Raw genomic sequence first — 24,934 nt, 5'->3', positions numbered from 1 at the left:
AGCACAGTAGAAATGAATTATAAATGTATCTCTAGATGGTACGCTACCCCAGACAAAATTCATAAATTCCAACCAAGTAAGTCAGGAGATTGCTGGAGAGGATGTAGAGAATTAGGAACAATGACTCATCTGTGGTGGAGCTGTCCCAAAATAAATAAATATTGGAAAAGGATTCTACATTACGTAAAAGAAATTACAAACATCATAATCCCAGAAGACCCATGGATAGTATTATTCCACGGTACTAGAGAGGAAATTAAAAAGTATCAAGAATCACTGGTCCCACATCTTTTAAATGCTGCCAAAAGATTGATACCTAAGAATTGGCAAAAAGAGGAAAGTCCATCAATCTGGGAATGGATCGATGCAGTGGAGGTGACTTACCGTATGACTAGGCGAAGGGAAAGCCATGATGATAAGGGATTGGTAGTAGCAGATAAATGGCAAGAGTGGAAAAAATTTAAAAAAACATGGAGCTATGCTGAGCATATAAGAATATAAGAAGGTAAAATAGAAGTAGACTTAAATCTCCCGCATAGTTAGGTAGAGGAGGCGGTGGGTGGGAGATGGGGGGGGGGGGGGGTAAGGTAGAAGAAGGAGCGAGAAGTTTGTAAGAGTAGACCTGATATTGTTTTTTATATCTTTTTCTTGGAAAAAATAAAGGAATTTTTGTAGTATAAATTAAAACATAAAGCTACAATGATGTGAAGACGAGGACAACGTAAATGAACGTAAAGTTGATTGGACCTCATGAAAAATTCGCTGAAGTAGCAAAAAGAAAAGAAGAAAAAAAAAAAAAAAAAAAAAAGAGAGTTGTAAGTAGCCACATCACCCTGAATGCGCTCGATCTCATCTGATCTCAGATGCTAAGCAGGGTCGGGCCTAGTTAGTATCTGGATGGGAGACCACCTGGGAATACCAGGTGCCGTAGGCCTTTTTCCATTATGTTGTTGGCTTTGGCGACCTGCTGTATTTTTCCTCTCGATTGCCCGAGGTGACCACCTTGGCTTTTGTCAAGAGAGTTGTAAGTAGAGTGCAAGATCGCCTACGGCCACATCACCCTGAATGCGCTCGATCTCATCTGATCTCGGATGCTAAGCAGGGTCGCGCCTGGTTAGCACCTGGATGGGAGACCGCCTGGGAATACCAGGTGCCGTAGGCTTTTTTCCATTATGTTGTTGGCTTTGGCGACCTGCTGTATTTTTCCTCTCGATTGCCCGAGGTGACCACCTTGGCTTTTGTCAAGAGAGTTGTAAGTAGGGAGCAAGATTGCTTACAGCCACATCACCCTGAATGCGCTCGATCTCGTCTGATCTCGGATGCTAAGCAGGGTCGGGCCTGGTTAGTACCTGGATGGGAGACCGCCTGGGAATACCAGGTGCCGTAGGCTTTTTTCCATTATGTTGTTGGCTTTGGCGACCTGCTGTATTTTTCCTCTCGGTTGCCCGAGGTGACCACCTTGGCTTTTGTCAAGAGAGTTGTAAGTAGGGTGCAAGATCGCCTACAGCCACATCACCCTGAATGCGCTCGATCTCGTCTGATCTTGGATGCTAAGCAGGGTCGGGCCTGGTTAGTACCTGGATGGGAGACTGCCTGGGAATACCAGGTGCCGTAGGCTTTTTTCCATTATGTTGTTGGCTTTGGCGATCTGCTGTATTTTTCCTCTCGATTGCCCGAGGTGACCACCTTGGCTTTTGTCAAGAGAGTTGTAAGTAGGGTGCAAGATCGCCTACAGCCGCATCACCCTGAATGCGCTCGATCTCGTCTGATCTCGGATGCTAAGCAGGGTCGGGCCTGGTTAGTACCTGGATGGGAGACTGCCTGGGAATACCAGGTGCCGTAGGCTTTTTTCCATTATGTTGTTGGCTTTGGCGATCTGCTGTATTTTTCCTCTCGATTGCCCGAGGTGACCACCTTGGCTTTTGTCAAGAGAGTTGTAAGTAGGGAGCAAAATTGCTTACAGCCACATCACCCTGAATGCGCTCGATCTCGTCTGATCTCGGATGCTAAGCAGGGTCAGGCCTGGTTAGTACCTGGATGGGAGACCGCCTGGGAATACCAGGTGCCGTAGGCTTTTTTCCATTATGTTGTTGGCTTTGGCGACCTGCTGTATTTTTCCTCTCGATTGCCCGAGGTGACCACCTTGGCTTTTGTCAAGAGAGTTGTAAGTAGAGTGCAAGATCGCCTACGGCCACATCACCCTGAATGCGCTCGATCTCATCTGATCTCGGATGCCAAGCAGGGTCACGCCTGGTTAGTACCTGGATGGGAGACCGCCTGGGAATACCAGGTGCCGTAGGCTTTTTTCCATTATGTTGTTGGCTTTGGCAACCTGCTGTATTTTTCCTCTCGTTTGCCCGAGGTGACCACCTTGGCTTTTGTCAAGAGAGTTGTAAGTAGGTTGCAAGATCGCCTACGGCCACATCACCCTGAATGCGCTCAATCTCGTCTGATCTCGGATGCTAAGCAGGGTCGGGCCTGGTTAGTACCTGGATGGGAGACCGCCTGGGAATACCATGTGCCGTAGGCTTTTTTCCATTATGTTGTTGGCTTTGGCGACCTGCTGTATTTTTCCTCTCGAGTGCCCGAGGTGACCACCTTGGCTTTTGTCAAGAGAGTTGTAAGTAGGGTGCAAGATCACCTACGGCCACATCACCCTGAATGCGCTCGATCTCGTCTGATCTCGGATGCTAAGCAGGGTCGGCCCTGGTTAGTACCTGGATGGGAGACCACCTGGGAATACCAGGTGCCGTATGCTTTTTTCCATTATGTTGTTGGCTTTGGCGAGCTGCTGTATTTTTCTTCTTGCCCGAGGTGACCACCTTGGCTTTTGTCAAGAGAGTTGTAAGTAGGGTGCAAGATCGCCTACGGCCACATCACCCTGAATGTGCTTGATATCGTCTGATCTCGGATGCTAAGCAGGGTCGGGCCTGGTTAGTACCTGGATGGGAGACCGCCTGGGAATACCAGGTGCCGTAGGCTTTTTTCCATTATGTTGTTGGCTTTGGCGACCTGCTGTATTTTTCCTCGCGATTTCCCGAGGTGACCACCTTGGCTTTTGTCAGGAGAGTTGTAAGTAGGGTGCAAGATCGCCTACAGCCACATCACCCTGAATGCGCTCGATCTCGTCTGATCTCGGATGCTAAGCAGGGTCGGGCCTGGTTAGTACCTGGATGGGAGACCACCTGGGAATACCAGGTGCCGTATGCTTTTTTCCATTATGTTGTTGGCTTTGGCGACCTGCTGTATTTTTCTTCTCGATTGCCCGAGGTGACCACCTTGGCTTTTGTCAAGAGAGTTGTAAGTAGGGTGCAAGATCGCCTACGGCCACATCACCCTGAATGCGCTTGATCTCGTCTGATCTTGAATGCTAAGCAGGGTCGGGCCTGGCTAGTACCTGGATGGGAGACCGCCTGGGAATACCAGGTGCCGTAGGCTTTTTTCCATTATGTTGTTGGCTTTGGCGACCTGCTGTATTTTTCCTCGCGATTTCCCGAGGTGACCACCTTGGCTTTTGTCAGGAGAGTTGTAAGTAGGGTGCAAGATCGCCTACGGCCACATCACCCTGAATGCGCTCGATCTTGTCTGATCTCGGATGCTAAGCAGGGTCGGGCCTGGTTAATACCTGGATGGGAGACCGCCTGGGAATACCAGGTGCCGTAGGCTTTTTTCCATTATGTTGTTGGCTTTGGCGACCTGCTGTATTTTTCCTCTCGATTGCCCGAGGTAACCACCTTGGCTTTTGTCAAGAGAGTTGTAAGTAGGGTGCAAGATCGCCTATGGCCACATCACCCTGAATGCGCTCGATTTCGTCTGATCTCGGATGCTAAGCAGGGTCGGGCCTGGTAAGTACCTGGATGGGAGACCGCCTGGGAATACCAGGTGCCGTAGGCTTTTTTCCATTATGTTGTCGGCTTTGGCGACCTGCTGTATTTTTCCTCTCGATTGCCCGAGGTGACCACCTTGGCTTTTGTCAAGAGAGTTGTAAGTAGGGGGCAAGATCGCCTACTGCCACATCATCCTGAATGCGCTCGATCTCATCTGATCTCGGATGCTAAGCAGGGTTGGGCCTGGTTAGTACCTGGATGGGACACCGCCTGGGACTACCAGGTGCCGTAGGCTTTTTTCCATTATGTTGTTGGCTTTGGCGACCTGCTGTATTTTTCCTCTCGATTGCCCGAGTTGACCACCTTGGCTTTTGTCAAGAGAGTTGTAAGTAGGGAGCAAGATCGCCTACGGCCACATCACCCTGAATGCGCTCGATCTCGTATGATCTCGTATGATCTCGGATGCTAAGCAGGGTCGGGCCTGGTTAGTACCTGGATGGGAGACCGCCTGGGAATACCAGGTGCCGTAGGCTTTTTCCATTATGTTGTTGGCTTTGGCGACCTGCTGTATTTTTCCTATCGATTGCCCGAGGTGACCACCTTGGCTTTTGTCAAGAGAGTTGTAAGTAGGATGCAAGATCGCCTACGGCCACATCACCCTGAATGCGCTCGATCTCGTATGATCTCGTATGATCTCGGATGCTAAGCAGGGTCGGGCCTGGTTAGTACCTGGATGGGAGACCGCCTGGGAATACCAGGTGCCGTAGGCTTTTTTCCATTATGTTGTTGGCTTTGGCGACCTGCTGTATTTTTCCTCTCGACTGCCCGAGGTGACCACCTTGGCTTTTGTCAAGAGAGTTGTAAGTAGGGTGCAAGATCGCCTACAGCCACATCACCCTGAATGCGCTCGATCTCGTCTGATCTCGGATGCTAAGCAGGGTCGGGCCTGGTTAGTACCTGGATGGGAGACCGCCTGGGAATACCAGGTGCCGTAGGCTTTTTTCCATTATGTTGTCGGCTTTGGCGACCTGCTGTATTTTTCCTCTCGATTGCCCGAGGTGACCACCTTGGCTTTTGTCAAGAGAGTTGTAAGTAGGGGGCAAGATCGCCTACGGCCACATCATCCTGAATGCGCTCGATCTCATCTGATCTCGGATGCTAAGCAGGGTTGGGCCTGGTTAGTACCTGGATGGGAGACCGCCTGGGAATACCAGGTGCCGTAGGCTTTTTTCCATTATGTTGTTGGCTTTGGCGACCTGCTGTATTTTTCCTCTCGATTGCCCGAGGTGACCACCTTGGCTTTTGTCAAGAGAGTTGTAAGTAGGATGCAAGATCGCCTACGGCCACATCACCCTGAATGCGCTCCATCTCGTCTGATCTCGGATACTACGCAGGGTCGGGCCTGGTTAGTACCTGGATGGGAGACCGCCTGGGAATACCAGGTGCCGTAGGCTTTTTTCCATTATGTTGTTGGCTTTGGCGACCTGCTGTATTTTTCCTCTTGATTGCCCGAGGTGACCACCTTGGCTTTTGTCAAGAGAGTTGTAAGTAGAGTGCAAGTTCGCCTACAGCCACATCACCCTGAATGCGCTCGATCTCGTCTGATCTCGGATGCTAAGCAGGGTCGGGCCTGGTTATTACCTGGATGGGAGACCGCCTGGGAATACCAGGTGCCGTAGGCTTTTTTCCATTATGTTGTTGGCTTTGGCGACCTGCTGTATTTTTCCTCTCGATTGCCCGAGGTGACCACCTTGGCTTTTGTCAAGAGAGTTGTAAGTAGGGTGCAAGATCGCCTACGGCCACATCACCCTGAATGCGCTCGATCTCGGATGCTAAGCAGGGTCGGGCCTGGTTAGTACCTGGATGGGAGACCGCCTGGGAATACTGGGTGCCGTAGGCTTTTTTCCATTATGTTGTTGGCTTTGGCGACCTGCTATATTTTTCCTCTCGATTGCCCGAGGTGACCACCTTGGCTTTTGTCAAGAGAGTTGTAAGTAGGTTGCAAGATCGCCTACGGCCACATCACCCTGAATGCGCTCGATCTCGTCTGATCTCGGATGCTAAGCAGGGTCGCGCCTGGTTAGTACCTGGATGGGAGACCGCCTGGGAATACCAGGTGCCGTAGGCTTTTTTCTATTATGTTGTTGGCTTTGGCGACCTGCTGTATTTTTCCTCTCGATTGCCCGAGGTGACCACCTTGGCTTTTGTCAAGAGAGTTGTAAGTAGGGTGCAAGATCGCCTACAGCCACATCACCCTGAATGCGCTCGATCTCGTCTGATCTCGGATGCTAAGCAGGGTCGGGCCTGGTTAGTACCTGGATGGGAGACCGCCTGGGAATACCAGGTGCCGTAGGCTTTTTTCCATTATGTTGTTGGCTTTGGCGACCTGCTGTATTTTTCCTCTCGATTGGCCGAGGTGACCACCTTGGCTTTTGTCAAGAGAGTTGTAAGTAGGGTGCAAGATCGCCTACAGCCACATCACCCTGAATGCGCTCAAACTCGTCTGATCTTGGATGCTAAGCAGGGTCGGGCCTGGTTAGTACCTGGATGGGAGACCGCTTGGGAATACCAGGTGCCGTAGGCTTTTTTCCATTATGTTGTTGGCTTTGGCGACCTGCTGTATTTTTCCTCTCGATTGCCCGAGGTGACCACCTTGGCTTTTGTCAAGAGAGTTGTAAGTAGGGTTCAAGATTGCCTACGGCCACATCACCCTGAATGCGCTCGATCTCGTCTGATCTCCGATGCTAAGCAGGGTCGGGCCTGGTTAGTACCTGGATGGGAGACCGCCTGGGAATGCCAGGTGCCGTAGGCTTTTTTCTATTATGTTGTTGGCTTTGGCGACCTGCTGTATTTTTCCTCTCGATTGCCCGAGGTGACCACCTTGGCTTTTGTCAAGAGAGTTGTAAGTAGGGTGCAAGTTCGCTTACAGCCACATCACCCTGAATGCGCTCGATCTCGTCTGATCTCGGATGCTAAGCAGGGTCGGGCCCGGTTAGTACCTGGATGGGAGACCGCATGGGAATACCAGGTGCCGTAGGCTTTTTTCCATTATGTTGTTGGCTTTGGCGACCTGCTGTATTTTTCCTCTCGATTGCCCGAGGTGACCACCTTGGCTTTTGTCAAGAGAGTTGTAAGTAGGTTGCAAGATCGCCTACGGCCACATCACCCTGAATGCGCTCGATCTCGTCTGATCTCGGATGCTAAGCAGGGTCGGGCCTGGTTAGTACCTGGATGGGAGACCGCCTGGGAATACCATGTGCCGTAGGCTTTTTTCCATTATGTTGTTGGCTTTGGCGACCTGCTGTATTTTTCCTCTCGATTGCCCGAGGTGACCACCTTGGCTTTTGTCAAGAGAGTTGTAAGTAGGGTGCAAGATCACCTACGGCCACATCACCCTGAATGCGCTCGATCTCGTCTGATCTCGGATGCTAAGCAGGGTCGGGCCTGGTTAGTACCTGGATGGGAGACCACCTGGGAATACCAGGTGCCGTATGCTTTTTTCCATTATGTTGTTGGCTTTGGCGACCTGCTGTATTTTTCTTCTCGATTGCCCGAGGTGACCACCTTGGCTTTTGTCAAGAGAGTTGTAAGTAGGGTGCAAGATCGCCTACGGCCACATCACCCTGAATGCGCTTGATCTCGTCTGATCTCGAATGCTAAGCAGGGTCGGGCCTGGCTAGTACCTGGATGGGAGACCGCCTGGGAATACCAGGTGCCGTAGGCTTTTTTCCATTATGTTGTTGGCTTTGGCGACCTGCTGTATTTTTCCTCGCGATTTCCCGAGGTGACCACCTTGGCTTTTGTCAGGAGAGTTGTAAGTATGGTGCAAGATCGCCTACGGCCACATCACCCTGAATGCGCTCGATCTTGTCTGATCTCGGATGCTAAGCAGGGTCGGGCCTGGTTAATACCTGGATGGGAGACCGCCTGGGAATACCAGGTGCCGTAGGCTTTTTTCCATTATGTTGTTGGCTTTGGCGACCTGCTGTATTTTTCCTCTCGACTGCCCGAGGTGACCACCTTGGCTTTTGTCAAGAGAGTTGTAAGTAGGGTGCAAGATCGCCTACAGCCACATCACCCTGAATGCGCTCGATCTCGTCTGATCTCGGATGCTAAGCAGGGTCGGGCCTGGTTAGTACCTGGATGGGAGACCGCCTGGGAATACCATGTGCCGTAGGCTTTTTTCCATTATGTTGTTGGCTTTGGCGACCTGCTGTATTTTTCCTCTCGAGTGCCCGAGGTGACCACCTTGGCTTTTGTCAAGAGAGTTGTAAGTAGGGTGCAAGATCGCCCTACAGCCACATCACCCTGAATGCGCTCGATCTCGTCTGATCTCGGATGCTAAGCAGGGTCGGCCCTGGTTAGTACCTGGATGAGAGACCACCTGGGAATACAAGGTGCCGTAGGCTTTTTTCCATTATGTTGTTGGCTTTGGCGACCTGCTGTATTTTTCTTCTCGATTGCCCGAGGTGACCACCTTGGCTTTTGTCAAGAGAGTTGTAAGTAGGTTGCAAGATTGCCTATGGCCACATCACCCTGAATGCGCTTGATCTCGTCTGATCTCGAACGCTAAGCAGGGTCGGGCCTGGCTAGTACCTGGATGGGAGACCGCCTGGGAATACCAGGTGCCGTAGGCTTTTTTCCATTATGTTGTTGGCTTTGGCGACCTGCTGTATTTTTCCTCGCGATTTCCCGAGGTGACCACCTTGGCTTTTGTCAGGAGAGTTGTAAGTAGGGTGCAAGATCGCCTACGGCCACATCACCCTGAATGCGCTCGATCTTGTCTGATCTCGGATGCTAAGCAGGGTCGGGCCTGGTTAATACCTGGATGGGAGACCGCCTGGGAATACCAGGTGCCGTAGGCTTTTTTCCATTATGTTGTTGGCTTTGGCGACCTGCTGTATTTTTCCTCTCGAGTGCCCGAGGTGACCACCTTGGCTTTTGTCAAGAGAGTTGTAAGTAGGGTGCAAGATCGCCTATGGCCACATCACCCTGAATGCGCTCGATTTCGTCTGATCTCGGATGCAGTGCAGGGTCGGGCCTGGTTAGTACCTGGATGGGAGACCGCCTGGGAATACCAGGTGCCGTAGGCTTTTTTCCATTATGTTGTCGGCTTTGGCGACCTGCTGTATTTTTCCTATCGATTGCCCGAGGTGACCACCTTGGCTTTTGTCAAGAGAGTTGTAAGTAGGATGCAAGATCGCCTACGGCCACATCACCCTGAATGCGCTCGATCTCGTATGATCTCGTATGATCTCGGATGCTAAGCAGGGTCGGGCCTGGTTAGTACCTGGATGGGAGACCGCCTGGGAATACCAGGTGCCGTAGGCTTTTTTCCATTATGTTGTTGGCTTTGGCGACCTGCTGTATTTTTCCTCTCGACTGCCCGAGGTGACCACCTTGGCTTTTGTCAAGAGAGTTGTAAGTAGGGGGCAAGATCGCCTACAGCCGCATCACCCTGAATGCGCTCGATCTCGTCTGATCTCGGATGCTAAGCAGGGTCAGGCCTGGTTAGTACCTGGATGGGAGACCGCCTGGGAATACCAGGTGCCGTAGGCTTTTTTCCATTATGTTGTCGGCTTTGGCGACCTGCTGTATTTTTCCTCTCGTTTGCCCGAGGTGACCACCTTGGCTTTTGTCAAGAGAGTTGTAAGTAGGGGGCAAGATCGCCTACGGCCACATCATCCTAAATGCGCTCGATCTCATCTGATCTCGGATGCTAAGCAGGGTTGGGCCTGGTTAGTACCTGGATGGGAGACCGCCTGGGAATACCAGGTGCCGTAGGCTTTTTTCCATTATGTTGTTGGCTTTGGCGACCTGCTGTATTTTTCCTCTCGATTGCCCGAGGTGACCACCTTGGCTTTTGTCAAGAGAGTTGTAAGTAGGATGCAAGATCGCCTACGGCCACATCACCCTGAATGCGCTCCATCTCGTCTGATCTCGGATGCTAAGCAGGGTCGGGCCTGGTTAGTACCTGGATGGGAGACCGCCTGGGAATACCAGGTGCCGTAGGCTTTTCTCCATTATGTTGTTGGCTTTGGCGACCTGCTGTATTTTTCCTCTCGATTGCCCGAGGTGACCACCTTGGCTTTTGTCAAGAGAGTTGTAAGTAGGGTGCAAGATCGCCTACGGCCACATCACCCTGAATGCGCTCGATCTCGGATGCTAAGCAGGGTCGGGCCTGGTTAGTACCTGGATGGGAGACCGCCTGGGAATACCGGGTGCCGTAGGCTTTTTTCCATTATGTTGTTGGCTTTGGCGACCTGCTATATTTTTCCTCTCGATTGCCCGAGGTGACCACCTTGAATTATGTCAAGAGAGTTGTAAGTAGGGTGCAAGATCGCCTACGGCCACATCACCCTGAATGCGCTCGATCTCGTCTGATCTCGTATGCTAAGCAGGGTCGCGCCTGGTTAGTACCTGGATGGGAGACCGCCTGGGAATACCAGGTGCCGTAGGCTTTTTTCCATTATGTTGTTGGCTTTGGCGACCTGCTGTATTTTTCCTCTCGATTGGCCAAGGTGACCACCTTGGCTTTTGTCAAGAGAGTTGTAAGTAGGGTTCAAGATCGCCTACAGCCACATCACCCTGAATGCGCTCAATCTCGTCTGATCTTGGATGCTAAGCAGGGGCGGGCCTGGTTAGTACCTGGATGGGAGACCGCCTGGGAATACCAGGTGCCGTAGGCTTTTTTCCATTATGTTGTTGGCTTTGGCGACCTGCTGTATTTTTCCTCTCGATTGCCCGAGGTGACCACCTTGGCTTTTGTCAAGAGAGTTGTAAGTAGGGTGCAAGATCGCTTACAGCCACATCACCCTGAATGCGCTCGATCTCGTCTGATCTCGGATGCTAAGCAGGGTCGGGCCTGGTTAGTACCTGGGTGGGAGACCGCCTGGGAATACCGGGTGCCGTAGGCTTTTTTCCATTATGTTGTTGGCTTTGGCGACCTGCTATATTTTTCCTCTCGATTGCCCGAGGTGACCACCTTGGCTTTTGTCAAGAGAGTTGTAAGTAGGGTGCAAGATCGCCTACAGCCACATCACCCTGAATGCGCTTGATCTCGTCTGATCTCGGATGCTAAGCAGGGTCGGGCCTGGTTAGTACCTGGATGGGAGGCCGTCTGGGAATACCAGGTGCCGTAGGCTTTTTTCCATTATATTGTTGGCTTTGGCGACCTGCTGTATTTTTCCTCTCGATTGCCCGAGGTGACCACCTTGGCTTTTGTCAAGAGAGTTGTAAGTAGGGTGCCAGATTGCCTACGGCAACATCACCCTGAATGCGCTCGATCTTGTCTGATCTCGGATGCTAAGCAGGGTCGGGCCTGGTTAGTACCTGGATGGGAGACCGCCTGGGAATACCGGGTGCCGTAGGCTTTTTTCCATTATGTTGTTGGCTTTGGCGACCTGCTATATTTTTCCTCTCGATTGCCCGAGGTGACCCCCTTGGCTTTTGTCAAGAGAGTTGTAAGTAGGGTGCAAGATCACCTACGGCGACATCACCCTGAATGTGCTCGATCTCGTATGATCTCGGATGCTAAGCAGGGTCAGGCCTGGTTAGTACCTGGATGGGAGACCGCCTGGGAATACCGGGTGCCGTAGGCTTTTTTCCATTATGTTGTTGGCTTTGGCGACCTGCTATATTTTTCCTCTCGATTGCCCGAGGTGACCACCTTGGCTTTTGTCAAGAGAGTTGTAAGTAGGGTGCAAGATCGCCTACGGCCACATCACCCTGAATGCGCTCGATCTCGTCTGATCTCGGATGCTAAGCAGGGTCGGGCCTGGTTATTACCTGGATGGGAGACCGCCTGGGAATACCAGGTGCCGTAGGCTTTTTTCCATTATGTTGTTGGCTTTGGCGACCTGCTGTATTTTTCCTCTCGATTGCCCGAGTTGACCACCTTGGCTTTAGTCAAGAGAGTTGTAAGTAGGGTGCAAGATTGCCTACGGCCACATCACCCTGAATGCGCTCGATCTCGTCTGATCTCGGATGCTAAGCAGGGTCGGGCATGGTTAGTACCTTGATGGGAGACCGCCTGGGAATACCAGGTGCCGTAGGGTTTTTTCCATTATGTTGTTGGCTTTGGCGACCTGCTGTATTTTTCGTCTCGATTGCCCGAGGTGACCACCTTGGCTTTTGTCAAGAGAGTTGTAAGTAGGGTGCAAGGTCGCCTATGGCCACATCACCCTGAATGCGCTCCATCTCATCTGATCTCGGATGCTAAGCATGGTCGGGCCTGGTTAATACCTGGATGGGAGACCGCCTGGGAATACCAGGTGCCGTAGGCTTTTTTCCATTATGTTGTTGGCTTTGGCGACCTGCTGTATTTTTCCTCTCGATTTCCCGAGGTGACCACCTTGGCTTTTGTCAAGAGAGTTGTAAGTAGGAAGCAAGATCGCCTACGGCCACGTCACCCTGAATGCGCTCGATCTCGTCTGATCTCGGATGCTAAGCAGGGTCGGGCCTGGTTAGTACCTGGATGGGAGACCGCCTGGGAATGCCAGGTGCCGTAGGCTTTTTTCCATTATGTTGTTGGCTTTGGCGACCTGCTGTATTTTTCCTCTCTATTGCCTGAGGTGACCACCTTGGCTTTTGTCAAGAGAGTTGTAAGTAGGGTGCAGATCGCCTGCGGCCACATCACCCTGAATGCGCTCGATCTCGTCTGATCTCGGATGCTAAGCAGGGTCGGGCCTGGTTAGTACCTGGATGGGAGACCGCCTGGGAATACCAGGTGCCGTAGGCTTTTTTCCATTATGTTGTTGGCTTTGGCGACCTGCTGTATTTTTCCTCTCGATTGCCCTAGGTGACCACCTTGGCTTTTGTCAAGAGAGTTGTAAGTAGGGTGCAAGATCGCCTACGGGCACATCACCCTGAATGTGCTCGATCTCGTCTGATCTCGGATGCTAAGCAGGGTCGGGCCTGGTTAGTACCTGGATGGGAGACCGCCTGGGAATACCGGGTGCCGTAGGCTTTTTTCCATTATGTTGTTGGCTTTGGCGACCTGCTATATTTTTCCTCTCGATTGCCCGAGGTGACCACCTTGGCTTTTGTCAAGAGAGTTGTAAGTAGGGTGCAAGATCGCCTACAGCCACATCACCCTGAATGCGCTCGATCTCGTCTGATCTCGGATGCTAAGCAGGGTCGGGCCTGGTTAGTACCTGGATGGGAGACCGTCTGGGAATACCAGGTGCCGTAGGCTTTTTTCCATTATGTTGTTGGCTTTGGCGACCTGCTGTATTTTTCCTCTCGATTGCCCGAGGTGACCACCTTGGCTTTAGTCAAGAGAGTTGTCAAGAGAGTTGTAAATAGGGTGCAAGATCGCCTACGGCCACATTACCCTGAATGCGCTCGTTCTCGTATGCTTAGCAGGGTCGGGCCTGGTTGGTACCTGGATGGGAGGCCGCCTGGGAATACCAGGTGCCGTAGGCTTTTTTCCATTATGTTGTTGGCTTTGGCGACCTGCTGTATTTTTCCTCTCCATTGCCTGAGGTGACCACCTTGGCTTTTGTCAAGAGAGTTGTAAGTAGGGTGCAAGATCGCCTACGTTCACATCACCCTGAATGCGCTCTATCTCGTCTGATCTCGGATGCTAAGCAGGGTCGGGCCTGGTTAGTACCTGGATGGGAGACCGCCTGGGAATATCAGGTGCCGTAGGCTTTTTTCCATTATGTTGTTGGCTTTGGCGACCTGCTGTATTTTTCCTCTCGATTGCCCGAGGTGACCACCTTGGCTTTTGTCAAGAGAGTTGTAAGTAGGGTGCAAGATCGCCTACGGCCACATCACCCTGAATGCGCTCGATCTCGTCGGATCTCGGATGCTAAGCAGGGTTGGGCCTGGTTAGTACCTGGATGGGAGACCGCCTGGGAATACCAGGTGCCGTAGGCTTTTTTCCATTATGTTGTTGGCTTTGGCGACCTGCTGTATTTTTCCTCTCGATTGCCCGAGGTGACCACCTTGGCTTTTGTCAAGAGAGTTGTAAGTAGTGTGCAAGATCGCCTACAGCCACATCACCCTGAATGCGCTCGATCTCGTCTGACGTCGGATGCTAAGCAGGGTCGGGCCTGGTTAGTACCTGGATGGGAGACCGCCTGGGAATACCAGGTGCCGTAGGCTTTTTTCCATTACGTTGTTGGCTTTGGCGAGCTGCTGTATTTTTCCTCTCGATTCCCCGAGGTGACCACCTTGGCTTTTGTCAAGAGAGTTGTAAGTAGGGTGCAAGATTGCCTATGGCCACATCACCCTGAATGCGCTCGATCTCATCTGATCGCGGATGCTAAGCAGGGTCGGGCCTGGTTAGCACCTGGATGGGAGACCGCCTGGGAATGCCGGGTGCCGTAGGCTTTTTTCCATTATGTTGTTGGCTTTGGCGACCTGCTGTATTTTTCCTCTCGATTGCCCGAGGTGACCACCTTGGCTTTTGTCAAGAGAGTTTTCAAGAGAGTTGTAAATAGGGTGCAAGATCGCCTATGGCCACATTACCCTGAATGCGCTCGTTCTCGTATGCTTAGCAGGGTCGGGCCTGGTTGGTACCTGGATGGGAGGCCGCCTGGGAATACCAGGTGCCGTAGGCTTTTTTCCATTATGTTGTTGGCTTTGGCGACCTGCTGTATTTTTCCTCTCCATTGCCTGAGGTGACCACCTTGGCTTTTGTCAAGAGAGTTGTAAGTAGGGTGCAAGATCGCCTACGTTCACATCACCCTGAATGCGCTCTATCTCGTCTGATCTCGGATGCTAAGCAGGGTCGGGCCTGGTTAGTACCTTGATGGGAGACCGCCTGGGAATAGCAGGTGCCGTAGGCTTTTTTCCATTATGTTGTTGGCTTTGGCGACCTGCTGTATTTTTCCTCTCGATTGCCCGAGGTGACCACCTTGGCTTTTGTCAAGAGAGTTGTAAGTAGGGTGCAAGATTGCCTATGGCCACATCACCCTGAATGCGCTCGATCTCATCTGATCGCGGATGCTAAGCAGGGTCGGGCCTGGTTAGTACCTGGATGGGAGACCGCCTGGGAATGCCGGGTGCCGTAGGCTTTTTTCCATTATGTTGTTGGCTTTGGCGACCTGCTGTATTTTTCCTCTCGATTGCCCGAGGTGACCACCTTGGCTTTTGTCAAGAGAGTTTTCAAGAGAGTTGTAAATAGGGTGCAAGATCGCCTACGGCCACATTACCCTGAATGCGCTCGTTCTCGTATGCTTAGCAGGGTCGGGCCTGGTTGGTACCTGGATGGGAGGCCGCCTGGGAATACCAGGTGCCGTAGGCTTTTTTCCATTATGTTGTTGGCTTTGACGACCTGCTGTATTTTTCCTCTCCATTGCCTGAGGTGACCACCTTGGCTTTTGTCAAGAGAGTTGTAAGTAGGGTGCAAGATCGCCTGCGTTCACATCACCCTGAATGCGCTCTATCTCGTCTGATCTCGGATGCTAAGCAGGGTCGGGCCTGGTTAGTACCTTGATGGGAGACTGCCTGGGAATAGCAGGTGCCGTAGGCTTTTTTCCATTATGTTGTTGGCTTTGGCGACCTGCTGTATTTTTCCTCTCGATTGCCCGAGGTGACCACCTTGGCTTTTGTCAAGAGAGTTGTAAGTAGGGTGCAAGATCGCCTACGGCCACATCACCCTGAATGCGCTCGATCTCGTCTGATCTCGGATGCTAAGCAGGGTCGGGCCTGGTTAGTACCTGGATGGGAGACCGCCTGGGAATATCAGGTGCCGTAGGCTTTTTTCCATTATGTTGTTGGCTTTGGCGACCTGCTCTATTTTTCCTCTCGATTGCCCGAGGTGACCACCTTGGCTTTTGTCAAGAGAGTTGTAAGTAGGGTGCAAGATCGCCTACGGCCACATCACCCTGAATGCGCTCGATCTGGTCTGATCTCGGATGCTAAGCAGGGTCAGGCCTGGTTATTACCTGCATGGGAGACCGCCTGGGAATACCAGGTGCCGTAGGCTTTTTTCCATTATGTTGTTGGCTTTGGCGACCTGCTGTATTTTTCCTCTCCATTGCCCGAGTTGACCACCTTGGCTTTAGTCAAGAGAGTTGTAAGTAGGGTGCAAGATTGCCTACGGCTACATCACCCTGAATGCGCTCGATCTCGTCGGATCTCGGATGCTAAGCAGGGTTGGGCCTGGTTAGTACCTGGATGGGAGACCGCCTGGGAATACCAGGTGCCGTAGGCTTTTTTCCATTATGTTGTTGGCTTTGGCGACCTGCTGTATTTTTCCTCTCGATTGCCCGAGGTGACCACCTTGGCTTTTGTCAAGAGAGTTGTAAGTAGGGTGCAAGATTGCCTACGGCCACATCACCCTGAATGCGCTCGATCTCGTCTGATCTCGGATGCTAAGCAGGGTCGGGCCTGGTTAGTACCTGGATGGGATTCTGCCTGGGAATACCAGGTGCCGTAGGCTTTTTTCCATTATGTTGTTGGCTTTGGCGACCTGCTGTATTTTTCCTCTCGATTGCCCGAGGTGACCACCTTGGCTTTTGTCAAGAGAGTTGTAAGTAGGGTGCAAGATTGCCTACGGCCACATCACCCTGAATGCGCTCGATCTCGTCGAATCTCGGATGCTAAGCAGGGTTGGGCCTGGTTAGTACCTGGATGTGAGACCGCCTGGGAATATCAGGTGCCGTAGGCTTTTTTCCATTATGTTGTTGGCTTTGGCGACCTGCTGTATTTTTCCTCTCGATTGCCCGAGGTGACCACCTTGGCTTTTGTCAAGAGAGTTGTAAGTAGGGTGCAAGATCGCCTACGGCCACATCACCCTGAATGCGCTCGATCTCGTCGGATCTCGGATGCTAAGCAGGGTTGGGCCTGGTTAGTACCTGGATGGGAGACCGCCTGGGAATACCAGGTGCCGTAGGCTTTTTTCCATTATGTTGTTGGCTTTGGCGACCTGCTGTATTTTTCCTCTCGATTGCCCGAGGTGACCACCTTGGCTTTTGTCAAGAGAGTTGTAAGTAGTGTGCAAGATCGCCTACAGCCACATCACCCTGAATGCGCTCGATCTCGTCTGACGTCGGATGCTAAGCAGGGTCGGGCCTGGTTAGTACCTGGATGGGAGACCGCCTGGGAATACCAGGTGCCGTAGGCTTTTTTCCATTACGTTGTTGGCTTTGGCGAGCTGCTGTATTTTTCCTCTCGATTCCCCGAGGTGACCACCTTGGCTTTTGTCAAGAGAGTTGTAAGTAGGGTGCAAGATTGCCTATGGCCACATCACCCTGAATGCGCTCGATCTCATCTGATCGCGGATGCTAAGCAGGGTCGGGCCTGGTTAGCACCTGGATGGGAGACCGCCTGGGAATGCCGGGTGCCGTAGGCTTTTTTCCATTATGTTGTTGGCTTTGGCGACCTGCTGTATTTTTCCTCTCGATTGCCCGAGGTGACCACCTTGGCTTTTGTCAAGAGAGTTTTCAAGAGAGTTGTAAATAGGGTGCAAGATCGCCTATGGCCACATTACCCTGAATGCGCTCGTTCTCGTATGCTTAGCAGGGTCGGGCCTGGTTGGTACCTGGATGGGAGGCCGCCTGGGAATACCAGGTGCCGTAGGCTTTTTTCCATTATGTTGTTGGCTTTGGCGACCTGCTGTATTTTTCCTCTCCATTGCCTGAGGTGACCACCTTGGCTTTTGTCAAGAGAGTTGTAAGTAGGGTGCAAGATCGCCTACGTTCACATCACCCTGAATGCGCTCTATCTCGTCTGATCTCGGATGCTAAGCAGGGTCGGGCCTGGTTAGTACCTTGATGGGAGACCGCCTGGGAATAGCAGGTGCCGTAGGCTTTTTTCCATTATGTTGTTGGCTTTGGCGACCTGCTGTATTTTTCCTCTCGATTGCCCGAGGTGACCACCTTGGCTTTTGTCAAGAGAGTTGTAAGTAGGGTGCAAGATTGCCTATGGCCACATCACCCTGAATGCGCTCGATCTCATCTGATCGCGGATGCTAAGCAGGGTCGGGCCTGGTTAGTACCTGGATGGGAGACCGCCTGGGAATGCCGGGTGCCGTAGGCTTTTTTCCATTATGTTGTTGGCTTTGGCGACCTGCTGTATTTTTCCTCTCGATTGCCCGAGGTGACCACCTTGGCTTTTGTCAAGAGAGTTTTCAAGAGAGTTGTAAATAGGGTGCAAGATCGCCTACGGCCACATTACCCTGAATGCGCTCGTTCTCGTATGCTTAGCAGGGTCGGGCCTGGTTGGTACCTGGATGGGAGGCCGCCTGGGAATACCAGGTGCCGTAGGCTTTTTTCCATTATGTTGTTGGCTTTGACGACCTGCTGTATTTTTCCTCTCCATTGCCTGAGGTGACCACCTTGGCTTTTGTCAAGAGAGTTGTAAGTAGGGTGCAAGATCGCCTGCGTTCACATCACCCTGAATGCGCTCTATCTCGTCTGATCTCGGATGCTAAGCAGGGTCGGGCCTGGTTAGTACCTTGATGGGAGACTGCCTGGGAATAGCAGGTGCCGTAGGCTTTTTTCCATTATGTTGTTGGCTTTGGCGACCTGCTGTATTTTTCCTCTCGATTGCCCGAGGTGACCACCTTGGCTTTTGTCAAGAGAGTTGTAAGTAGGGTGCAAGATCGCCTACGGCCACATCACCCTGAATGCGCTCGATCTCGTCTGATCTCGGATGCTAAGCAGGGTCGGGCCTGGTTAGTACCTGGATGGGAGACCGCCTGGGAATATCAGGTGCCGTAGGCTTTTTTCCATTATGTTGTTGGCTTTGGCGACCTGCTCTATTTTTCCTCTCGATTGCCCGAGGTGACCACCTTGGCTTTTGTCAAGAGAGTTGTAAGTAGGGTGCAAGATCGCCTACGGCCACATCACCCTGAATGCGCTCGATCTGGTCTGATCTCGGATGCTAAGCAGGGTCAGGCCTGGTTATTACCTGCATGGGAGACCGCCTGGGAATACCAGGTGCCGTAGGCTTTTTTCCATTATGTTGTTGGCTTTGGCGACCTGCTGTATTTTTCCTCTCCATTGCCCGAGTTGACCACCTTGGCTTTAGTCAAGAGAGTTGTAAGTAGGGTGCAAGATTGCCTACGGCTACATCACCCTGAATGCGCTCGATCTCGTCGGATCTCGGATGCTAAGCAGGGTTGGGCCTGGTTAGTACCTGGATGGGAGACCGCCTGGGAATACCAGGTGCCGTAGGCTTTTTTCCATTATGTTGTTGGCTTTGGCGACCTGCTGTATTTTTCCTCTCGATTGCCCGAGGTGACCACCTTGGCTTTTGTCAAGAGAGTTGTAAGTAGGGTGCAAGATTGCCTACGGCCACATCACCCTGAATGCGCTCGATCTCGTCTGATCTCGGATGCTAAGCAGGGTCGGGCCTGGTTAGTACCTGGATGGGATTCTGCCTGGGAATACCAGGTGCCGTAGGCTTTTTTCCATTATGTTGTTGGCTTTGGCGACCTGCTGTATTTTTCCTCTCGATTGCCCGAGGTGACCACCTTGGCTTTTGTCAAGAGAGTTGTAAGTAGGGTGCAAGATTGCCTACGGCCACATCACCCTGAATGCGCTCGATCTCGTCGAATCTCGGATGCTAAGCAGGGTTGGGCCTGGTTAGTACCTGGATGTGAGACCGCCTGGGAATATCAGGTGCCGTAGGCTTTTTTCCATTATGTTGTTGGCTTTGGCGACCAGCTGTATTTTTTTTTTTTCCAAAAAATGTTTTATTCAAATTTTATCAAACAGTTACAAACAATGGTTACATATTTGAGATAAGACACTTTTGTAGTATAGAAATACAATTGGCTGTCAAGGAGATATTGAAAATGACAAACTGTTGGAATACTACGTTTAGAAATCGAAGAGAATGAAGCGAGACACAATATACTAAGGTCAGAGAAACTAAAGTCAAATAAAGAAAAATGAAATAAAATAGAATAAAATGAAATAAAATAGATTCTATTGCAAAAGTACATAAGCCGCAAAAGAAACAAACGGTTATTCCTTCCTAATGTGAGGGTAGATATCACTGGGTCAGGTAGCATAGATAGATTACAGAAGAAGTCAGTACCGTAAAATGCATCAATATTTTAAGGAATGAGCATGACATTAATATTATAATCTATACATCAGTGAGTCTAATATGCATAAGATCATCTCCGGACACCCCTACTGGGATCTGACTGTGACCGGCGACGGAATCGGTTAGGAATTCCTATAAGAGTGATTAACAACACCCACCTGTCAATGACAGCATTATATGATTAAGTCAAAAAATTATACAGGACAGTAGTCCTCTGGAAGGGAGGAAGGAGAATATAGGGGGAAGGGGGAAGGAGATTCGAAAGAACCAAGGAGTTACGGGAGAGGCGAAGTGTGGTGTACATGAGGGGGAATGTGAGTTAGAGTAGGTTGGGTTAGTCCTGCTAGCCCAGAAGATCTAAAGTGTTTCCAAACAGCCCAAGTTTGCCCATAAATGTTCGGGGTATCTTTGGCCTGATGGATGAGTTCTTCCATTTCCGAAATTTTGTCTACCCTTTTTGTCCAATCAGCTATGGTAGGTGGAATAGTAGATCTCCAAAGCACCGGGATGCATAAGTTAGCTGCATTAATGAGGTGGATGGTCAGGGATTTAGTATATTTCCGGGTTATATTAGGGCCATAATGTAGTAGGAATCGGGCGGGGGTAAAATCAGGGGAATAGGTGGTAATTTGAGAGATCAATCTGTGTATTTCCTTCCAAAACACTTGCAGTATGGGGCATTCCCACCATATATGCAGCATAGTGCCCAACGCGTTATTGCATCTCCAGCATGTCGGGGGAACCGCTGTGGCGAATTTGTGGATCTTGTCAGGGGTTCTATACCATTTAGCATAAATTTTGTATCTATTTTCCTGAGTTGAGACGTTTACAGACCCCTTGTGTATATTATGATAAATCAGTTCCCAATCTCCCGGTGAGATATCTAGGTGCAAATCTGATTCCCATTGTTGCACCATTTTGTCCGATTTAATCTCGTGTGATGAGAAAAGGAGCGAGTATACCGTGGAGATAACAGGTCTTTGAGGTTCAGTACTAGCACAAAGAGATTCAAAGGGTGTAAGATCTCTATGCCATTGAGCACCAGGCTTCGAATTTTGGAAGAAGTGTCTCAACTGCAAGTATTTGAAGAATGGGATATTGTACTCTGGGAAGGTGGAGACCATACTTTGATGTGAAAGGAGTACGCCCTTATGGAAAAAGTTAGAAGCTCTAGGTTTAGGGCTAGATGTATTAATGTGTGGTGAACGAAGAGGAATATCCGGTAGAAATTCCGGGTTTTGAGTCAGTGGGGTTAGTGGACCATATGCAGGAGCCAGCTTCAGAGGTGAGCAAGCTTGGTGAAACCGCAGAAGGGAGGCTTGTATACAGGGGTGATTGGAAAGCTCGCGTGGAATGTGGGATTTATGTATCCATGGTAGATTGTCTAAAGGGAGGCAAGAGAAGGCTTGCTCTAGTCTAACCCAGTCTTTGTGGGATACGTGGGAGTGCCAATCTAGAATTCTATTTAAGTGACATGCTAGATAATATTTATGTAGATCTGGGACTCCTAGACCTCCAATGTTTTTGGGGAGCGTACGTTTTTGCCAGCTAATTCTAGGGTGTCCAGATTTCCAAATAAAAAGTCTACACAAGTTATTGTAGGAGCGAAAAAAGGAAGATGGCAAAGTAATAGGTATAGCTTGAAGCATGTAAAGAATCCTTGGTAAAATGTTCATTTTTAGAATGGCCATTCTTCCAAACCATGAGAAGGGACCAAGTTTCCATTTCTGTAGGTCAGCTTGAATAGAGAGAAGTAGCGGTTGAAAATTTTTAGCGTAAAGGGATTGCAAGTTAGCTGGGATTTGTATGCCCAGGTAAGTAATGGAATCCCTTTCCCATTCAAAGGGAAAATTGCGAGTACATTGAGCCACCAAGGAGGGTGGTAGAGAAATGTTGAGAGCTTTGGATTTATTGAAATTAATTTTTAAGTTAGAAAGGTATTGGAAATATTTAAAGTCACTTAATAAGTTGGGAATAGAGGTAATGGGGTCTGACAAGAAAAGTAGGATGTCATCAGCATAAGCTGCTATTTTGTACGTTTTGTGTTTAATTGGTATCCCTTTAATGTCCGGGTTGTCTCTGAGTTTACGGAGTAAAGGTTCCATCGTGAGAATGAAGATTAGGGGTGAGAGGGGGCATCCCTGGCGTGTACCGTTGAGGATGGAGAAGGCGTTCGACAGGCGGCCATTGATTTTAATTTTAGCTGTGGGGGATGAGTAGAGTACCATTATCATCCGCAATAAATGTTGTGGGAATCCTAATGTTCTAAGGGATTCCTCCATGTAGTCCCATGCCACCCTGTCGAACGCCTTCTCCGCGTCAAGGGATAGCATAAAGCCAGGAGTGGTCGAGGTGGTGAGCCAGTGGTGGATATTAATCGCTTTCGTGGTGTTGTCCCTCGCCTCTCTACCAGGGACAAAACCAACTTGGTCCATATCGATTAGTTGAGGGATGTGGGGCAAAATACGGTTGGCTAAAATTTTGGCGTAGATTTTTAGATCCACGTTAAGTAAGGAGATGGGGCGATAATTATTAACTAATAATGGGTCTTTGTTGGGTTTAGGTATGAGGGTGATATGAGCTTCTAAAAAGTCTTTTGGTAAATCTTCGGTAATTGGGAGATGATTGAAGGTATTGGTCATATGAGAGAGTAAGTGTTCTTGAAAAGTTTTATAGTAGCCTAGAGGGAAACCATCGGGTCCTGGGCTCTTTCCGGGCTTCATTTGTGTCATGGCATTAAGAGTTTCAGCGACAGAGATTGGGGCATTTAAGGCTTCAGATTCCTCACTAGTGAGGGGGGTGGGGGCATATTGTTGCAAGAATGAGCGAATAGTATTCTCTCGATCTGTCAAAGAACTAGGTTGATGAGGGAGGGGGAGGTGGTATAGCTCAGAAAAATACTGGACAAATTTGTCCATAATATCTTCCGTCTTTGAAATTTTATCACCTCTATTAGTTCTGAGTTCGTGTATAGTGTGAGTTGCCTTTTTAGCCTGAAGGGCTCTAGCTAACAGCTTGCCTGACTTATTACTGTGTTCGTAGAAGAACTTCTGGGAGAGGGCAAAATTTTTTTTCATTTTCTTGTGAAGTACCGTCAGAAGTTCTTCTCGTGTGTTGGTCAGTTCGGTTAAAACGTCCGCGGCCAGGGAAGCTTTGTGTTTTTTTTCCAGAGTGTGTATGCGTTTAGTTAAAGCTTCAATGTGAGCTTTTCTAAGTTTATTTCGTGAAGCGGACAAGGACATAAAGTCCACCCTAATAACGCATTTATGAGCAGCCCATATTGTAGTTGGGGTAGAGTCTCCTCCGGAGTTCTCAATGAAGTAATTAGACAGGTTGTTGGAGATTGATTGGACAATTTCGGGATCTGTTAGTAGTGAGTTATCTAGGCGCCAAATGCGAGTGTGTGCTTTGATATTTGGGAAATTCAGTGTCATGGATATTGGGTTGTGATCCGAAATGATTTTGGGTTCAATGGTTGCTTTAGTCAAAAAAGACAATTCATTTTGGGATAGAAAGAAATAGTCCAATCTGGAATATTTGTTGTGAGGAGGTGAAAAAAAGGTGAAATCTTCCACATTGGGATGTAGCGTTCGCCATGTATCATGGAGTAAAAGATCATGGAATTGCAGTTTTATTGCACGTAACGTTTTATAAGCTATTGTGGTGGTGCCAGATGAGGAGTCCAGGGAGGGGTTGAGGGCAACATTGAGGTCTCCGCCTACAATGAGAGTACCGGATTTAAATAGGGAAAGGTGTTGGAAGGTGTCTCGAACGAAAGTAACTTGATGTGTATTTGGAGCATATACATTAGCCAGGGTAATGGGTTCGTTGTGAAGCGAACCTTTTAGAAATAGAAACCTACCCTTTTCATCTTTCAAGACGTCATCAACCTTGAATGGACAGTGTCTGGAGATTAGAATAGAGACACCTTTGGATTTGGCATCTAGATTAGGAGCGTGAAAGGCTGTGGGAAAATGTTTGCTGAATAATTTGGGAATGTTATCTGCTCTAAAGTGAGTTTCCTGGACAAAAACAATCTGCGCTTTGGAGTGATGTATTGCTGAAAGGAATTTTGTACGCTTTTCAGGCGTATTGAGACCTTGGATGTTAATGGAATAGAGAGTGAGCTGTAGATGGGGAGGGGCGTCTGGATGCAATGAGGGCGTCTGGATGCAATGATGAAGACGATGTGGGGTTTATGTTAGCCATCAGTTGTGTTGTGGGGGGGAGTAGTGTGGTAAGGCTGCTTTAAAAATGTCTAAAAAAAAAAAATAAAAAAAAAAAAAGGGGGGGGGGAAGGGGGGGAAAAGAAGGTACCAAACCGATGAGACAATAAGGTTAGGGGCAACCTCTGTCTCGACCAGCTGTATTTTTACTCTCGATTGCCCGAGGTGACCACCTTGGCTTTTGTCAAGAGAGTTGTAAGTAGGGTGTACGATCACCTACGGCCACATCACCCTGAATGCGCTCGATCTCGTCTGATCTCGGATGCTAAGCAGGGTCGGGCCTGGTTAGTACCTGGATGGGAGACCGCCTGGAAATACCAGGTGCCGTAGGCTTTTTTCCATTATGTTGTTGGCTTTGGCGACCTGCTGTATTTTTCCTCTCGATTGCCCGAGGTGACCACCTTGGCTTTTGTCAAGAGAGTTGTAAGTAGGGTGCAAGATTGCCTACGGCCACATCACCCTGAATGCGCTCGATCTCATCTGATCTCGGATGCTAAGCAGGGTCGGGCCTGGTTAGTACCTGGATGGGAGGCCGTCTGGGAATACCAGGTGCCGTAGGCTTTTTTCCATTATGTTGTTGGCTTTGGCGACCTGCTGTATTTTTTCTCTCGATTGCCCGAGGTGACCACCTTGGCTTTTGTAAAGAGAGTTGTAAGTAGGGTGCAAGATCGCCTACGGCCACATCACCCTGAATGCGCTCAATCTCGTCTGATCTCGGGTGCTAAGCAGGGTCTGGCCTGGTTAGTACCTGGATGGGAGACCGCCTGGGAATACCAGGTGCCGTAGGCTTTTTTCCATTATGTTGTTGGCTTTGGCGACCTGCTGTATTTTTCCTCTCGATTGCCCGAGGTGACCACCTTGGCTTTTGTC

General features: G+C 49.9%; 45 non-coding genes and 35 pseudogenes across 45 annotated transcripts; all 80 read left to right on the top strand.

The window, feature by feature from the left end:
* Positions 1-815: 815 nt before the first annotated feature.
* LOC143968814 (5S ribosomal RNA) lies at positions 816-934 on the top strand (annotated as a pseudogene).
* A 109-nt stretch (positions 935-1,043) lies between these two features.
* Positions 1,044-1,162, top strand: LOC143961863 (5S ribosomal RNA). The gene has a single exon (XR_013270570.1). It is a non-coding gene; the product is annotated as a 5S ribosomal RNA (ribosomal RNA).
* Positions 1,163-1,271: 109 nt separating this feature from the next.
* Positions 1,272-1,390, top strand: LOC143973574 (5S ribosomal RNA). The gene has a single exon (XR_013272084.1). It is a non-coding gene; the product is annotated as a 5S ribosomal RNA (ribosomal RNA).
* Positions 1,391-1,499: 109 nt separating this feature from the next.
* LOC143963650 (5S ribosomal RNA) lies at positions 1,500-1,618 on the top strand (annotated as a pseudogene).
* Positions 1,619-1,727: 109 nt separating this feature from the next.
* On the top strand, positions 1,728-1,846 carry LOC143963408 (5S ribosomal RNA; annotated as a pseudogene).
* A 109-nt stretch (positions 1,847-1,955) lies between these two features.
* LOC143963427 (5S ribosomal RNA) lies at positions 1,956-2,074 on the top strand (annotated as a pseudogene).
* Positions 2,075-2,183: 109 nt separating this feature from the next.
* LOC143962246 (5S ribosomal RNA) lies at positions 2,184-2,302 on the top strand. Its single transcript, XR_013270657.1, has one exon. It is a non-coding gene; the product is annotated as a 5S ribosomal RNA (ribosomal RNA).
* Positions 2,303-2,411: 109 nt separating this feature from the next.
* Positions 2,412-2,530, top strand: LOC143963211 (5S ribosomal RNA; annotated as a pseudogene).
* Positions 2,531-2,639: 109 nt separating this feature from the next.
* LOC143963248 (5S ribosomal RNA) lies at positions 2,640-2,758 on the top strand (annotated as a pseudogene).
* A 105-nt stretch (positions 2,759-2,863) lies between these two features.
* LOC143963685 (5S ribosomal RNA) lies at positions 2,864-2,982 on the top strand (annotated as a pseudogene).
* Positions 2,983-3,091: 109 nt separating this feature from the next.
* On the top strand, positions 3,092-3,210 carry LOC143961810 (5S ribosomal RNA). Its single transcript, XR_013270561.1, has one exon. It is a non-coding gene; the product is annotated as a 5S ribosomal RNA (ribosomal RNA).
* A 109-nt stretch (positions 3,211-3,319) lies between these two features.
* LOC143973418 (5S ribosomal RNA) lies at positions 3,320-3,438 on the top strand. Its single transcript, XR_013272030.1, has one exon. It is a non-coding gene; the product is annotated as a 5S ribosomal RNA (ribosomal RNA).
* Positions 3,439-3,547: 109 nt separating this feature from the next.
* On the top strand, positions 3,548-3,666 carry LOC143962215 (5S ribosomal RNA). The gene has a single exon (XR_013270650.1). It is a non-coding gene; the product is annotated as a 5S ribosomal RNA (ribosomal RNA).
* A 109-nt stretch (positions 3,667-3,775) lies between these two features.
* LOC143973261 (5S ribosomal RNA) lies at positions 3,776-3,894 on the top strand. Its single transcript, XR_013272012.1, has one exon. It is a non-coding gene; the product is annotated as a 5S ribosomal RNA (ribosomal RNA).
* A 109-nt stretch (positions 3,895-4,003) lies between these two features.
* Positions 4,004-4,122, top strand: LOC143965108 (5S ribosomal RNA; annotated as a pseudogene).
* A 109-nt stretch (positions 4,123-4,231) lies between these two features.
* LOC143963230 (5S ribosomal RNA) lies at positions 4,232-4,360 on the top strand (annotated as a pseudogene).
* Positions 4,361-4,468: 108 nt separating this feature from the next.
* Positions 4,469-4,597, top strand: LOC143963224 (5S ribosomal RNA; annotated as a pseudogene).
* Positions 4,598-4,706: 109 nt separating this feature from the next.
* On the top strand, positions 4,707-4,825 carry LOC143972044 (5S ribosomal RNA). Its single transcript, XR_013271902.1, has one exon. It is a non-coding gene; the product is annotated as a 5S ribosomal RNA (ribosomal RNA).
* Positions 4,826-4,934: 109 nt separating this feature from the next.
* Positions 4,935-5,053, top strand: LOC143971978 (5S ribosomal RNA). The gene has a single exon (XR_013271896.1). It is a non-coding gene; the product is annotated as a 5S ribosomal RNA (ribosomal RNA).
* Positions 5,054-5,162: 109 nt separating this feature from the next.
* On the top strand, positions 5,163-5,281 carry LOC143966845 (5S ribosomal RNA; annotated as a pseudogene).
* Positions 5,282-5,390: 109 nt separating this feature from the next.
* LOC143962788 (5S ribosomal RNA) lies at positions 5,391-5,509 on the top strand. The gene has a single exon (XR_013270792.1). It is a non-coding gene; the product is annotated as a 5S ribosomal RNA (ribosomal RNA).
* Positions 5,510-5,618: 109 nt separating this feature from the next.
* LOC143967896 (5S ribosomal RNA) lies at positions 5,619-5,727 on the top strand (annotated as a pseudogene).
* A 109-nt stretch (positions 5,728-5,836) lies between these two features.
* Positions 5,837-5,955, top strand: LOC143970183 (5S ribosomal RNA). The gene has a single exon (XR_013271733.1). It is a non-coding gene; the product is annotated as a 5S ribosomal RNA (ribosomal RNA).
* Positions 5,956-6,064: 109 nt separating this feature from the next.
* On the top strand, positions 6,065-6,183 carry LOC143972033 (5S ribosomal RNA). The gene has a single exon (XR_013271901.1). It is a non-coding gene; the product is annotated as a 5S ribosomal RNA (ribosomal RNA).
* Positions 6,184-6,292: 109 nt separating this feature from the next.
* Positions 6,293-6,411, top strand: LOC143963403 (5S ribosomal RNA; annotated as a pseudogene).
* Positions 6,412-6,520: 109 nt separating this feature from the next.
* On the top strand, positions 6,521-6,639 carry LOC143961706 (5S ribosomal RNA). The gene has a single exon (XR_013270533.1). It is a non-coding gene; the product is annotated as a 5S ribosomal RNA (ribosomal RNA).
* Positions 6,640-6,748: 109 nt separating this feature from the next.
* LOC143961940 (5S ribosomal RNA) lies at positions 6,749-6,867 on the top strand. Its single transcript, XR_013270590.1, has one exon. It is a non-coding gene; the product is annotated as a 5S ribosomal RNA (ribosomal RNA).
* A 109-nt stretch (positions 6,868-6,976) lies between these two features.
* LOC143972365 (5S ribosomal RNA) lies at positions 6,977-7,095 on the top strand. The gene has a single exon (XR_013271931.1). It is a non-coding gene; the product is annotated as a 5S ribosomal RNA (ribosomal RNA).
* Positions 7,096-7,204: 109 nt separating this feature from the next.
* Positions 7,205-7,323, top strand: LOC143973106 (5S ribosomal RNA). The gene has a single exon (XR_013271998.1). It is a non-coding gene; the product is annotated as a 5S ribosomal RNA (ribosomal RNA).
* Positions 7,324-7,432: 109 nt separating this feature from the next.
* On the top strand, positions 7,433-7,551 carry LOC143970194 (5S ribosomal RNA). The gene has a single exon (XR_013271734.1). It is a non-coding gene; the product is annotated as a 5S ribosomal RNA (ribosomal RNA).
* A 109-nt stretch (positions 7,552-7,660) lies between these two features.
* On the top strand, positions 7,661-7,779 carry LOC143962210 (5S ribosomal RNA). The gene has a single exon (XR_013270649.1). It is a non-coding gene; the product is annotated as a 5S ribosomal RNA (ribosomal RNA).
* A 109-nt stretch (positions 7,780-7,888) lies between these two features.
* Positions 7,889-8,007, top strand: LOC143962865 (5S ribosomal RNA). The gene has a single exon (XR_013270820.1). It is a non-coding gene; the product is annotated as a 5S ribosomal RNA (ribosomal RNA).
* Positions 8,008-8,117: 110 nt separating this feature from the next.
* LOC143968659 (5S ribosomal RNA) lies at positions 8,118-8,236 on the top strand (annotated as a pseudogene).
* Positions 8,237-8,345: 109 nt separating this feature from the next.
* LOC143971107 (5S ribosomal RNA) lies at positions 8,346-8,464 on the top strand. Its single transcript, XR_013271817.1, has one exon. It is a non-coding gene; the product is annotated as a 5S ribosomal RNA (ribosomal RNA).
* A 109-nt stretch (positions 8,465-8,573) lies between these two features.
* On the top strand, positions 8,574-8,692 carry LOC143962199 (5S ribosomal RNA). The gene has a single exon (XR_013270647.1). It is a non-coding gene; the product is annotated as a 5S ribosomal RNA (ribosomal RNA).
* Positions 8,693-8,801: 109 nt separating this feature from the next.
* LOC143966856 (5S ribosomal RNA) lies at positions 8,802-8,920 on the top strand (annotated as a pseudogene).
* A 109-nt stretch (positions 8,921-9,029) lies between these two features.
* Positions 9,030-9,158, top strand: LOC143963222 (5S ribosomal RNA; annotated as a pseudogene).
* Positions 9,159-9,267: 109 nt separating this feature from the next.
* Positions 9,268-9,386, top strand: LOC143964074 (5S ribosomal RNA; annotated as a pseudogene).
* Positions 9,387-9,495: 109 nt separating this feature from the next.
* On the top strand, positions 9,496-9,614 carry LOC143971140 (5S ribosomal RNA). The gene has a single exon (XR_013271820.1). It is a non-coding gene; the product is annotated as a 5S ribosomal RNA (ribosomal RNA).
* A 109-nt stretch (positions 9,615-9,723) lies between these two features.
* On the top strand, positions 9,724-9,842 carry LOC143961795 (5S ribosomal RNA). Its single transcript, XR_013270556.1, has one exon. It is a non-coding gene; the product is annotated as a 5S ribosomal RNA (ribosomal RNA).
* Positions 9,843-9,951: 109 nt separating this feature from the next.
* LOC143966900 (5S ribosomal RNA) lies at positions 9,952-10,060 on the top strand (annotated as a pseudogene).
* A 109-nt stretch (positions 10,061-10,169) lies between these two features.
* LOC143971801 (5S ribosomal RNA) lies at positions 10,170-10,288 on the top strand. The gene has a single exon (XR_013271880.1). It is a non-coding gene; the product is annotated as a 5S ribosomal RNA (ribosomal RNA).
* Positions 10,289-10,397: 109 nt separating this feature from the next.
* LOC143962806 (5S ribosomal RNA) lies at positions 10,398-10,516 on the top strand. Its single transcript, XR_013270800.1, has one exon. It is a non-coding gene; the product is annotated as a 5S ribosomal RNA (ribosomal RNA).
* A 109-nt stretch (positions 10,517-10,625) lies between these two features.
* Positions 10,626-10,744, top strand: LOC143962121 (5S ribosomal RNA). Its single transcript, XR_013270633.1, has one exon. It is a non-coding gene; the product is annotated as a 5S ribosomal RNA (ribosomal RNA).
* Positions 10,745-10,853: 109 nt separating this feature from the next.
* LOC143963573 (5S ribosomal RNA) lies at positions 10,854-10,972 on the top strand (annotated as a pseudogene).
* Positions 10,973-11,081: 109 nt separating this feature from the next.
* On the top strand, positions 11,082-11,200 carry LOC143961856 (5S ribosomal RNA). Its single transcript, XR_013270569.1, has one exon. It is a non-coding gene; the product is annotated as a 5S ribosomal RNA (ribosomal RNA).
* Positions 11,201-11,309: 109 nt separating this feature from the next.
* LOC143965794 (5S ribosomal RNA) lies at positions 11,310-11,428 on the top strand (annotated as a pseudogene).
* A 109-nt stretch (positions 11,429-11,537) lies between these two features.
* Positions 11,538-11,656, top strand: LOC143972110 (5S ribosomal RNA). The gene has a single exon (XR_013271908.1). It is a non-coding gene; the product is annotated as a 5S ribosomal RNA (ribosomal RNA).
* Positions 11,657-11,765: 109 nt separating this feature from the next.
* Positions 11,766-11,884, top strand: LOC143962925 (5S ribosomal RNA). The gene has a single exon (XR_013270837.1). It is a non-coding gene; the product is annotated as a 5S ribosomal RNA (ribosomal RNA).
* Positions 11,885-11,993: 109 nt separating this feature from the next.
* LOC143966127 (5S ribosomal RNA) lies at positions 11,994-12,112 on the top strand (annotated as a pseudogene).
* A 109-nt stretch (positions 12,113-12,221) lies between these two features.
* LOC143971658 (5S ribosomal RNA) lies at positions 12,222-12,340 on the top strand. Its single transcript, XR_013271867.1, has one exon. It is a non-coding gene; the product is annotated as a 5S ribosomal RNA (ribosomal RNA).
* A 108-nt stretch (positions 12,341-12,448) lies between these two features.
* Positions 12,449-12,567, top strand: LOC143969366 (5S ribosomal RNA). The gene has a single exon (XR_013271659.1). It is a non-coding gene; the product is annotated as a 5S ribosomal RNA (ribosomal RNA).
* A 109-nt stretch (positions 12,568-12,676) lies between these two features.
* Positions 12,677-12,795, top strand: LOC143961933 (5S ribosomal RNA). Its single transcript, XR_013270589.1, has one exon. It is a non-coding gene; the product is annotated as a 5S ribosomal RNA (ribosomal RNA).
* Positions 12,796-12,904: 109 nt separating this feature from the next.
* Positions 12,905-13,023, top strand: LOC143973117 (5S ribosomal RNA). Its single transcript, XR_013271999.1, has one exon. It is a non-coding gene; the product is annotated as a 5S ribosomal RNA (ribosomal RNA).
* A 339-nt stretch (positions 13,024-13,362) lies between these two features.
* LOC143965152 (5S ribosomal RNA) lies at positions 13,363-13,481 on the top strand (annotated as a pseudogene).
* Positions 13,482-13,590: 109 nt separating this feature from the next.
* LOC143964449 (5S ribosomal RNA) lies at positions 13,591-13,709 on the top strand. Its single transcript, XR_013271142.1, has one exon. It is a non-coding gene; the product is annotated as a 5S ribosomal RNA (ribosomal RNA).
* Positions 13,710-13,818: 109 nt separating this feature from the next.
* LOC143963700 (5S ribosomal RNA) lies at positions 13,819-13,937 on the top strand (annotated as a pseudogene).
* A 109-nt stretch (positions 13,938-14,046) lies between these two features.
* On the top strand, positions 14,047-14,165 carry LOC143965628 (5S ribosomal RNA; annotated as a pseudogene).
* Positions 14,166-14,504: 339 nt separating this feature from the next.
* Positions 14,505-14,623, top strand: LOC143966734 (5S ribosomal RNA; annotated as a pseudogene).
* Positions 14,624-14,732: 109 nt separating this feature from the next.
* Positions 14,733-14,851, top strand: LOC143962541 (5S ribosomal RNA). Its single transcript, XR_013270718.1, has one exon. It is a non-coding gene; the product is annotated as a 5S ribosomal RNA (ribosomal RNA).
* Positions 14,852-15,190: 339 nt separating this feature from the next.
* On the top strand, positions 15,191-15,309 carry LOC143968316 (5S ribosomal RNA; annotated as a pseudogene).
* Positions 15,310-15,418: 109 nt separating this feature from the next.
* LOC143969101 (5S ribosomal RNA) lies at positions 15,419-15,537 on the top strand. The gene has a single exon (XR_013271653.1). It is a non-coding gene; the product is annotated as a 5S ribosomal RNA (ribosomal RNA).
* A 109-nt stretch (positions 15,538-15,646) lies between these two features.
* On the top strand, positions 15,647-15,765 carry LOC143966779 (5S ribosomal RNA; annotated as a pseudogene).
* A 109-nt stretch (positions 15,766-15,874) lies between these two features.
* Positions 15,875-15,993, top strand: LOC143969741 (5S ribosomal RNA). Its single transcript, XR_013271693.1, has one exon. It is a non-coding gene; the product is annotated as a 5S ribosomal RNA (ribosomal RNA).
* A 109-nt stretch (positions 15,994-16,102) lies between these two features.
* Positions 16,103-16,221, top strand: LOC143961993 (5S ribosomal RNA). Its single transcript, XR_013270601.1, has one exon. It is a non-coding gene; the product is annotated as a 5S ribosomal RNA (ribosomal RNA).
* A 109-nt stretch (positions 16,222-16,330) lies between these two features.
* LOC143964832 (5S ribosomal RNA) lies at positions 16,331-16,449 on the top strand (annotated as a pseudogene).
* Positions 16,450-16,558: 109 nt separating this feature from the next.
* LOC143964386 (5S ribosomal RNA) lies at positions 16,559-16,677 on the top strand. Its single transcript, XR_013271128.1, has one exon. It is a non-coding gene; the product is annotated as a 5S ribosomal RNA (ribosomal RNA).
* Positions 16,678-16,786: 109 nt separating this feature from the next.
* LOC143963691 (5S ribosomal RNA) lies at positions 16,787-16,905 on the top strand (annotated as a pseudogene).
* Positions 16,906-17,014: 109 nt separating this feature from the next.
* LOC143965617 (5S ribosomal RNA) lies at positions 17,015-17,133 on the top strand (annotated as a pseudogene).
* Positions 17,134-17,472: 339 nt separating this feature from the next.
* Positions 17,473-17,591, top strand: LOC143966723 (5S ribosomal RNA; annotated as a pseudogene).
* Positions 17,592-17,700: 109 nt separating this feature from the next.
* On the top strand, positions 17,701-17,819 carry LOC143962533 (5S ribosomal RNA). Its single transcript, XR_013270717.1, has one exon. It is a non-coding gene; the product is annotated as a 5S ribosomal RNA (ribosomal RNA).
* A 339-nt stretch (positions 17,820-18,158) lies between these two features.
* LOC143968305 (5S ribosomal RNA) lies at positions 18,159-18,277 on the top strand (annotated as a pseudogene).
* A 109-nt stretch (positions 18,278-18,386) lies between these two features.
* LOC143968979 (5S ribosomal RNA) lies at positions 18,387-18,505 on the top strand. Its single transcript, XR_013271652.1, has one exon. It is a non-coding gene; the product is annotated as a 5S ribosomal RNA (ribosomal RNA).
* A 109-nt stretch (positions 18,506-18,614) lies between these two features.
* On the top strand, positions 18,615-18,733 carry LOC143966756 (5S ribosomal RNA; annotated as a pseudogene).
* A 109-nt stretch (positions 18,734-18,842) lies between these two features.
* LOC143969730 (5S ribosomal RNA) lies at positions 18,843-18,961 on the top strand. Its single transcript, XR_013271692.1, has one exon. It is a non-coding gene; the product is annotated as a 5S ribosomal RNA (ribosomal RNA).
* A 109-nt stretch (positions 18,962-19,070) lies between these two features.
* Positions 19,071-19,189, top strand: LOC143961986 (5S ribosomal RNA). The gene has a single exon (XR_013270600.1). It is a non-coding gene; the product is annotated as a 5S ribosomal RNA (ribosomal RNA).
* A 109-nt stretch (positions 19,190-19,298) lies between these two features.
* On the top strand, positions 19,299-19,417 carry LOC143964820 (5S ribosomal RNA; annotated as a pseudogene).
* Positions 19,418-24,278: 4,861 nt separating this feature from the next.
* Positions 24,279-24,397, top strand: LOC143961547 (5S ribosomal RNA). Its single transcript, XR_013270495.1, has one exon. It is a non-coding gene; the product is annotated as a 5S ribosomal RNA (ribosomal RNA).
* Positions 24,398-24,506: 109 nt separating this feature from the next.
* LOC143970205 (5S ribosomal RNA) lies at positions 24,507-24,625 on the top strand. The gene has a single exon (XR_013271735.1). It is a non-coding gene; the product is annotated as a 5S ribosomal RNA (ribosomal RNA).
* Positions 24,626-24,734: 109 nt separating this feature from the next.
* LOC143965031 (5S ribosomal RNA) lies at positions 24,735-24,853 on the top strand (annotated as a pseudogene).
* The last annotated feature ends 81 nt before the right edge of the window (positions 24,854-24,934 follow it).

This window comes from Lithobates pipiens, unplaced genomic scaffold, assembly GCF_037356315.1.
Source record: "Lithobates pipiens isolate NorthernLeopardFrog02 unplaced genomic scaffold, aLitPip1_a1.2 Scaffold_114, whole genome shotgun sequence".
NCBI classification, from domain to species: Eukaryota; Metazoa; Chordata; class Amphibia; order Anura; family Ranidae; genus Lithobates; species Lithobates pipiens.
The sequence above is the reverse complement of the archived record's forward strand: the minus strand, read 5'-3'. Positions and strand labels throughout refer to the sequence as shown.